Below are 8,931 nucleotides of genomic sequence, written 5' to 3'. Positions count from 1 at the left end.
CAGAATAGAAGAAAGGTGCAAAGGTATAAAAGTCCAAACTATGAACCATAAGGTATTTCAAAGAAACTCAAAGTAATCGGAATAGATATGTGTAGATAAAATGCATACATACATAGACATAAATCTTAGAGCAGAGAATTTTCCAGAACTGAGGGACAAGAATCTCTGATAAAATATAACTTCAGAAATCAAGTAAAAAATATGCATAAGTACATACATAGAAGCTTTCTAGTAAGAGCTGCTCAACTATAGTCCATGATATATTAACTGAGAATGCAGAGAAAATAAGCTAAAAATATGTATTAAATATATCTAAATACAGAAAAAAATGAAATGACAAAGAAAGTTTTCCAATGCTACTGTAGTAGAGCATGATAATATTTACATCAAGTTTTAGAACAGAAAAATATATAAGCATTCCTTGATAAATTATAAAATTATGGCATCAGGATTATAAACAACAAATTATTCATAGAAGTTAATCCTAGGGTAATACGATTATGGAGTAGTTCAAAGAGGACTTTAACTTCATTTGTAATACTCTCATTCATTAAAAAGCATTAGAAAATTATGAAAGTGTGAAATCTTGGTAGTTGTACATAGGAGTCCATCAATCTCCATCATGTTCTGTGTTTAAAATTTCATTAGGAACAAAATCTTAGAAAACATTTTATAGAGTTTGGAGTGGTCCTTCCAAATCATGGCATCTTCGATCAGTTACTTAATCTTTCTGTGGTCCTGATTCCTTACCTACAAAATAATTATACAAACTATACGTATGTACAAAGAGCACTCTAAGGGTTATTGTGCTATAATGTATAGTAATAAACTTGTAATAAATATTAGAATCATCCTTCATAAGAATTAAACTATTTGTTATGCATGTGGCACCAGAGAAGCATAAATAACCAATTAGCTTGGAAGAAAAGCTATGACCAACCTAGACAGCATATTAAAAAGCAGACATATTACTTTGCCAACACAGGTCCATCTAGTCAAAGCTATGGTTTTACCAGTAGTCATGTATGGATGTGAGAGATGGACCATGAGAAAGCTGAGCGTGGAAGAATTGATGCTTTTTAACTGTGGTGTTGGAGAAGACTCTTGACAGTCCCTTGGACTGCAAGGAGATCCAACCAGTCCATCCTAAAGAAAATAGTAATGAATATTCATTGGAAGGACTGATGCTGAAGCTGAAACTCCAATACTTTGGCCACCTGATTCTGGACTCATTGGAAAAGACCCTGATGCTGGGAAAGATTGAAGGCAAGAAGAGAAGGGAATGACAGAGGATGAGATGGTTGGATGGCATCACCGACTGAATGGACATGAGTTTGAGAAAGCTCAGGGAGTTGGTGACAGACAGGGAAGCCTGGCATGCTGCAGTCCGTGGGGTGGCAAAGAGTCAGACAAGACTGAACAAGTGAACTGACTGAGCAAGTAGGAAGCAAGGCTTTATCTGAAAAATCATATAAAGAGTCAGATGAATGATGCAATTCTTACATTAATATATATTTAAATTAAAAAAAATTGAGACAATAAGTTATTGCCAAAGTATAAGATGATACTGAGTATATTGTATACTATAAGCTGAATCTTTCTGGCCAAAATTTGTATTTTAAATCCTAATCCTTAATATGAAGGTAATAGGAGTGGAAGCTTTGGGAAGTTATTAGATCAGGAAGACAGAGTCCTCATGAAAAGAATTGTGTGTGTGTCAGTCATTCAGTAGTGTCCCAACTCTTTGCGACCCCATGGACTGTAGCCTGACAGGCTCCTCTGTCCGTGGAATTCTCCAGGCAAGAATATTGGAGTGGGTTGCCATTTCCTTCTCCAAGGGATCTTCCTGATCCAGGGATCAAAGGCCGGTCTTCTCGTAGATGGCCAGGTCGATGCCCGCGTAAGGGATGATGCCCAGAATGTTGGGCAGGTAGCCATAGTGGAAGGCGCCGGGCCCTTCTGGCTCCAGGATCTGCTGCACACAGTCCAGCAGCCTCTTATAATGACCCGTCCAGTGAAGGATCAGCCAAGTCTTCAGCATCTCCATGGGGGTAGATGATGGTTTGGGATGTGGCGCCAGCCAGAGAGCCAGCCACAAAGTGCTCCTGCACCTGAAGTGTCTCCTGTTGCCCCTGAATGGTCCGCTTGATCTGCTCATAGGCCATGAACGACTCAGGTGCAGTCTTGAGCACGTTAATCCTGTCACCATGCCACAGGGAACACACGCCCCGCTCTTTGATCGCTCTGGAGGCCCCCCAGGATGTTCAGCCATTTGGTCTTGGAGGCGTGGATCTTCATGAAGACCTTGAGTCAGTCTAGAGGGGCTGTACCTCTCCTGAACATGGCACTCGCCACCGCCCCCACCACCAGCTGCTTCCACCACATGCCAGTCAGCTTCTCCAGCTCTGAAAACTCATTCGGGATGGTCAGGCACTTGCCAATACCCAGGACCGTGAAATGCTTCCAGAAATACAGCACGTCTTCCATGTTCTCCAGCAAATGCAACAAGACGTGGTCACGCCACTCCTGCCAGTCAGTGGTCATGGTACTATCATGCGTCTATGCTGTGCAGGATTTTCTCTGCCTGCTCCATCTAGATGGAAATGCCCAGGGCTCAGAAACTCTGCTGGATCTCAGAGACGTCGATCTGACCATCCTGATCGCGGGCCAGACTGTGGAACAGAAGTAGAAGGCGCCGTTCCTGTTCCTGCAAGTAGAGGATAAACTCCTCCAGGTCAAGGTCACCATCTGGGTCATTGTCACCCTCAGGGGAGATGCCCTGTTGGGCTCTGCAGTCCGGGTCTCCCCCACCCAGCTAGCCGAGCACAGGGGCAACTCATGGCGACCATCCCTGTTACTGTCCAGCCCCTTGAAGAGGTGACGCCAGCCCTGATGCCGCTAGGCCTCGCCCGCCCCCAGCCCCACCCTGCATGGCGCTCGCGCGCGCAGCGGGGAGGGGAGCCTGCAGCCGCAGCAGCCTCAGCGGTGGCTTGCCAGCTTCCCCCTCCCCTACCCGTCCCTGGGCCCCACAGGCCTCAGCACTGCCTGCCCAGGCTCTGGCTCTTATAGGAGGCAGTGACTCCTGCAAGTGCAGGAATGGGATTAATGAATGAGATCAGTTCAGTTCAGTTCAGTCGCTCAGTCATGTCCAACTCTTCGCGACCCCATGGACTGCAGTTTGCTAGGCCTCCCTGTCCATCACCAACTCCCGGAGTCCACCCAAGCCTATGTCCATTGAGTCGGTGATGCCATCCAACCATCTCATCCAATCAGTGACCTTATAATAGAGACCCAGACTTCCCAGGTTGCTCAGTGGTAAAGAATCCACCCGCCAAGTAGGAGACTCTGGTCGATTCCTGGGTCAGGAAGATCACCCAGAGAAGGAAATGGCAACCCACTCCAGTATTCTTGTTTGGGAAATCCCACGGCGAGAAGAGCCTAGTGGTCTCCAGTCCATGGGGTTGCAAGAGTCAAACATGACTTAGCAGTCTAAACAACCACCACCACAAGCCTCTCCTTCCTGGCTCACAGGGCCATTCTCACTATGTTTTTCCATAGTAGAAGGGTCAGTGGCGTCCTCTGGGTCTCTGTTGTTGTTTAGGCTGCTAAGTCATGTCTGACTCTTTTGTGACCCCATGGACTGTAGCCTTCAAAGTTCCTCATTCCATGGGATTCCCCAGGCAAGAATATTGTGGTGGAGTGGGTTGCCATTTTCTTCTCCAGGCATATCCCAGACCTAGGGATCGAATCCACCTCTCGTGCATTGGCAGGCGGATTCTCTACCACTAAGGTTGCCATTTCCTTCTCCAATGCATGAAAGTGAAAGTGAAGTCGCTCAGTCGTGTCCGACTCTTCGAGACCCCATGGACTGCAGCCTACCAGGCTCCTCCGTCCATGGGATTTTCCAGGCAAGAGTACTGGAGTGGGGTGCCATTGCCTCCTCTGAAGGAGAGGCTTACTAGATATTGAATCTCCTGGCTCCTTCATCTTGGATTTCCCAGGCTCCAGAACTGTGAGCGAGATGTTTCTATTGTTAATAAGCCATCTAGTCTATGGTATTGTTATAATATCCTGAATGGACTAAGGTATTACTATGTGAACAAAATAGATCTCTCTCTTTTCCCTATTAATTTAAAATAAAATAAAAAAACTTTTATATTCTTCTGTGGACTGAGCCTATGCATTCTTTTTTCTGGTGACATATGAAATATGAAGATAAAAAATATAGGATGCTTATCACATCTATTGTATTTATTTTATATACTGCAGTTTTTTTGTTTTGTTTGGAACAATTGTTCTCACTCCTTGGGTCTAATATTTCATGAGCGTAGCTTAGAACATGAAATTCTGCAGCATTTGTTCATTATGAACAAATGCCTACTTATGAATTCTTGTCTCAGAAGCTAATTTAATTGGTGAATTTCAACTACTATTGCTTATTTCACACTTCAGTAGGTAAAGATGCATTAATAATCGAAGTTTCAAACTGTAATTAACATTAGCTTTAGGCTCCTGACAATGAAATGATTACATTTTAATATATGGGTTGATAAAGTTAATCTAACATATGAATAAACAGCAAAAATAACTTACATTTACTCTTTCTCTGCAAATTGATACATGCATTTGCATGTTATAAGGCATGGAAAATAAGTTAATGTTGAAGAAAAAGTTACAGGCTGTCAATACAATTCTTGAATATAATCAATTCAATGTACAACAATGAATTTGAAATATTTCAACAAAAACCTTATTTTTCTTGAAAAAAATTAAAAGATACTTTTCACCTGGCTTGATTTTCTTTCACAGTTTTACAAGTTTATATCTTATTTATTCTGTTCTTAACTGAATTGATTACTTTACAAAGCTTCCTAAATGATGAATTTGTATGCTGACATCTTGTTCTTAATCATAGAATACCATATTGTCTGAATTCATTTGCCTGGTGTTATATTGTGGTGCTAGTGGTAAAGAACACACCTCCATTGTAGTAGATGCAAAGAGACTTGAGTTTGACCCTTGTGTCAGGAAGATCATTTGGAGGAGGGCACAGCAACCCACTCGAGTAATTTTGCCTGGACAATCCCTTGGACAGAGGAGCCTGGCAGCTCTAGTACATAGGCTCTCAAAGAGTCAGACACGACTAAAGAGATTTAGCATGCACACACGTTACCTTTATGTTGAAAAAATATATATTCATGATATAGTATCAATCGAATGAGGAAAACACTTTTCTTGAATAATATTTTGTGGAACTTTCCATAATATTTAAAAAATTAATAGTGTTTAGAATGGTATAAAATATAAATAATTGAGGTTGCTAAGTGTGGTACTTTAGCATGTCCTAACACTTCACAGCTTCAGGTGCACAAGAACAGAAAAACAGCCTAACTTCTTTTCCAGATAGGATTCATTGCTCAGAATCCTAGAATACATCAGTTCTTTTGACATATTCAAATATGTGCACCTTATAGTTTTTAAAGACTAGGCTGGCCTTTGAAACAAACGCAAAGAAATAGACTGAATTAGCTAAACAAATGGGTTAAATTCCTACGCTGATCTCAGATGTCAGATTACAGAGCTAAGAAAAAAGGCTTTTTTATTTCCCATACCAAGTTGTACTCATTATGAAAACAAATTCAGAGTTACCTACAGATTTTAAAATCTATATTCTTTGCCCTCTGGTCATGGCTGGAATTCTATAGCAAATTGAGACTTAAAGAAAAAACTCATCAGACACCTAATAGTCATCAGGAACTTGCTGGAGACTTTAGCAAAGGTAGTTTTGTGTCCACGCTCAGTCATGTCCGACTCTTTGTGACTCGATGGACTGTATCCTGCAAGGCTCCTCTGTCATGGAACTTTTTTTATTATTATTTATTAATTAATAATTAATATTATTATTAATCCTAATAATAAACTTGTAAAATAATATCTTATATTTCAAATAAAAGCACCAAATTTCTGAAATGTCAAGTGATTTGCCTCCATGACAGAAAAGGAATCTGAAGGCATTTTCCAATTTTAAGTCATGTTGTTTGTATGCTTAAAGACATTATACGTGGTATATAAGATATAGACAGTGCTATATGCCCAGTACTTTTCTAAATGCATATAATAATCATATATTGAAATAAAAATGATACGTGTACCTGTTCCAAATGGTAGAAGGTAGGAATGTGTAGTCAGGAACACTACAAACCTGGAATCAAATACTTAAGATCTCTATCTCTTTACCAGTTGCAGAAGTGCATAAGTTGTTTAACTTATGATTATTATTGGGGGTTTTCCTAGTGGCTCAGAAGGTAAAGAAACTGCCTGCAATGCAAGAGAATGGGGTTCAATCTCTGGATTGGGAAGATCCCCTGAAGAAGGAAATAGCTACCCACTCCAGTGTTCTTGACTGGAGAATTCCATGGTCAGAGGAGCCTGGCGGGCCACAGTCCATGGGGTCACAAAGAATCAGACACAACTGAGCGACTAACACACACACACATGATTATTATTATACCTAATGTCATGAGTGAGAGAGTAATAAGAGTTACTCTTCTTCATCCCCAAATGATAGTGAATGTGCACTAAAGCTAAGATGGTTTCCTTCTTTTATTATTTTTTGCATTATTCTAGTTATGTTGACTGCATAATATCAATGTCCCAGTATTATACTCTTTCAGATTTATTTGTTAAGTGTCAGATTGATCTCTTTTGTTAACTTTTAAGATAATCTCACCAGATGGCATTAAGAATATATTAATTAAATTAGGAGTTATAATAAAGATATACAATATTTTTTATCCCCAGGAAGGCTTAACATTTCATTCCCTTTCTTGTATTTGTGTTCAATAATCCCAAATGTCATGAATAATTACATGCAGTTATTTAAAAAAATACTCTGTTGAGATAGAAAATCTACCAGATGCTATTATAATCACTGTTTCTTGCAGTTTAAATTTTAGGCAATTGTTTGGAGACAAGTTAAAACAAAATGGACATTTGTTTTATTGAAACCACTTGTTATGTGCTATATTTGTGTTCAGATATCTAGCATTATGTGCCAACTGTTTTTCTTCAATCTTCATACATGGTAACTAGCAATAATTTTAAACAAAATCAATCTTGGTTGTTAGTCTTAATGACTAACCAGAAACATATGAAATATCTGATGAGACTGTGGCTTGAAAATGCCATGGTCCTGTCATATAAAGATATTCTTTAACAGATGGAATAATATAATAATTTCACAAACAAAACAACCAGAATAACTCATCATGTGACATCCCTACTTTAATCTCTCTTACTTGCGTTTTGAGATTGCCATAATGACTGAGTTGCCAAGTACTAATACTCCAATCTCGCTCCAGAGATTCTTATACTCCATAAGGATAGCAGTTGGCCGAAGAGCAGAAGCATCAGGCCAGGGAGCAGCTCATCACAGAGTGTGTGGCCAAGATGCCACAGATGATTGAGGATCATCAGGCTCACCTGCAGATGGTGTTAAAAAATAAAACCTCACAGGCCTCACTTCCAGAGAATCTGAATTAGTAGGAACCATAATTTTCAACAAGCATCCCCTTTTACTGCTCCCAGTGCCTTTTCTAATGCAGGTAATGCACAACTCCTGCTCTGAGAAATAATACCTAGGATCATGAGGCAAGCAATGCATCAGAATTACACAGGGAATGATTTGAGCATTTGCATGTCCAAGTATATAAATACCTTCATAGAATTCCACAGCAGATTTCTGCACATTATCTCTGAATGAGAAGCACTGATCCACACGATTGAAGTTACTCATAACTATTATCAGAGACACAAACCCTTCATCCATTGCTTCTCCATTCTCCTCCTCTCTTTCCACTCTTTTTTTTTTTTTTTTTAAGGATTATCTTGTTTAACAGTGCCTCCATGTTGCTGTTTTTGGTTTGTTTTTTTTTTTTTTTTTTCCTTCAGGAGGCTCTGAAGAACACAAAAACATCCTCATGTTTATATAAACAGTGATTGATGACAGGATTTTGAATGCCACTTTTTTTTTTGATTTGGCACAATACTTGTAGAAGACAAGTGGTCTTTGTCATTAATTCAGAGACTATTCAGCACAGTATTACTATTCTTGATAGTTGATACATAGAATTAATTTTTCAGGCAGCAAAGATTATACCAAAATTATAAATCCAATCTCTAACTCCGACCTTCTCCACCACAATATGAATGGAAAAGGGCACCTGTTCTCATTATGATCTTTAGACTGTCATCGTCAGGGCTAATTCTAATGTTACACTATGGATGATGAGTAGTTGAAATCCAATTTGAATGCATAATACCACATTTAATTTACAGTACCACCTGTCAATAAGAAATAGACTGAGGCATATCTTCTGAGATATCCATAGGGAATATTCAATTATAATTAACCTTCCTATTTTTGTTAAATCTTTGTCCTGAAATGGATTGTTTGTGCCATTTCTTATTCTTATAACAATCTGTCACTAGAAAGAATTTGAATTTTAATCTAATATTCTCTGAGAAATACAATAGAGGATGTTTCTTTTAATCTCCTCAGTACCACTATCACTTGTCTATTTAATTTCTTTTCCATAGGTTAATTATGACTAAGGTTGTGATCTTTGTGCAGATGTAGATTTCTTTGGCAGAGTGTGGAAAATTATTTTCTGCAAACCATATTGAGTACAATATATGGCAAATGGGACATTTCATTTTTCTACTTTAATATTAATAAGAAGAAAAAAATAATTTTAGTTCAAATGATGCAATTGAGAGCATATGAATGCATGCTTTCCTGTGGATAACTTTATAAAACTAGTTTTAAGCAATAATTAACTGCTATATATAACCTCAAAACCATTAAAATAATACATATATATATGTGTGTAAAACCTCTAAACAATATAAAATTAAGAAAATAGGTTTTAC

At 38.9% G+C, this 8,931-nt stretch overlaps 1 pseudogene; it reads right to left on the bottom strand.

The window, feature by feature from the left end:
* Window positions 1-1,858: 1,858 nt before the first annotated feature.
* LOC113896238 lies at window positions 1,859-4,986 on the bottom strand (annotated as a pseudogene).
* Between the last annotated feature and the right edge of the window lie 3,945 nt (window positions 4,987-8,931).

Source organism: Bos indicus x Bos taurus, chromosome 7 (genome assembly GCF_003369695.1).
Source record: "Bos indicus x Bos taurus breed Angus x Brahman F1 hybrid chromosome 7, Bos_hybrid_MaternalHap_v2.0, whole genome shotgun sequence".
Classification (NCBI taxonomy): Eukaryota; Metazoa; Chordata; class Mammalia; order Artiodactyla; family Bovidae; genus Bos; species Bos indicus x Bos taurus.
The sequence above is the reverse complement of the archived record's forward strand: the minus strand, read 5'-3'. Positions and strand labels throughout refer to the sequence as shown.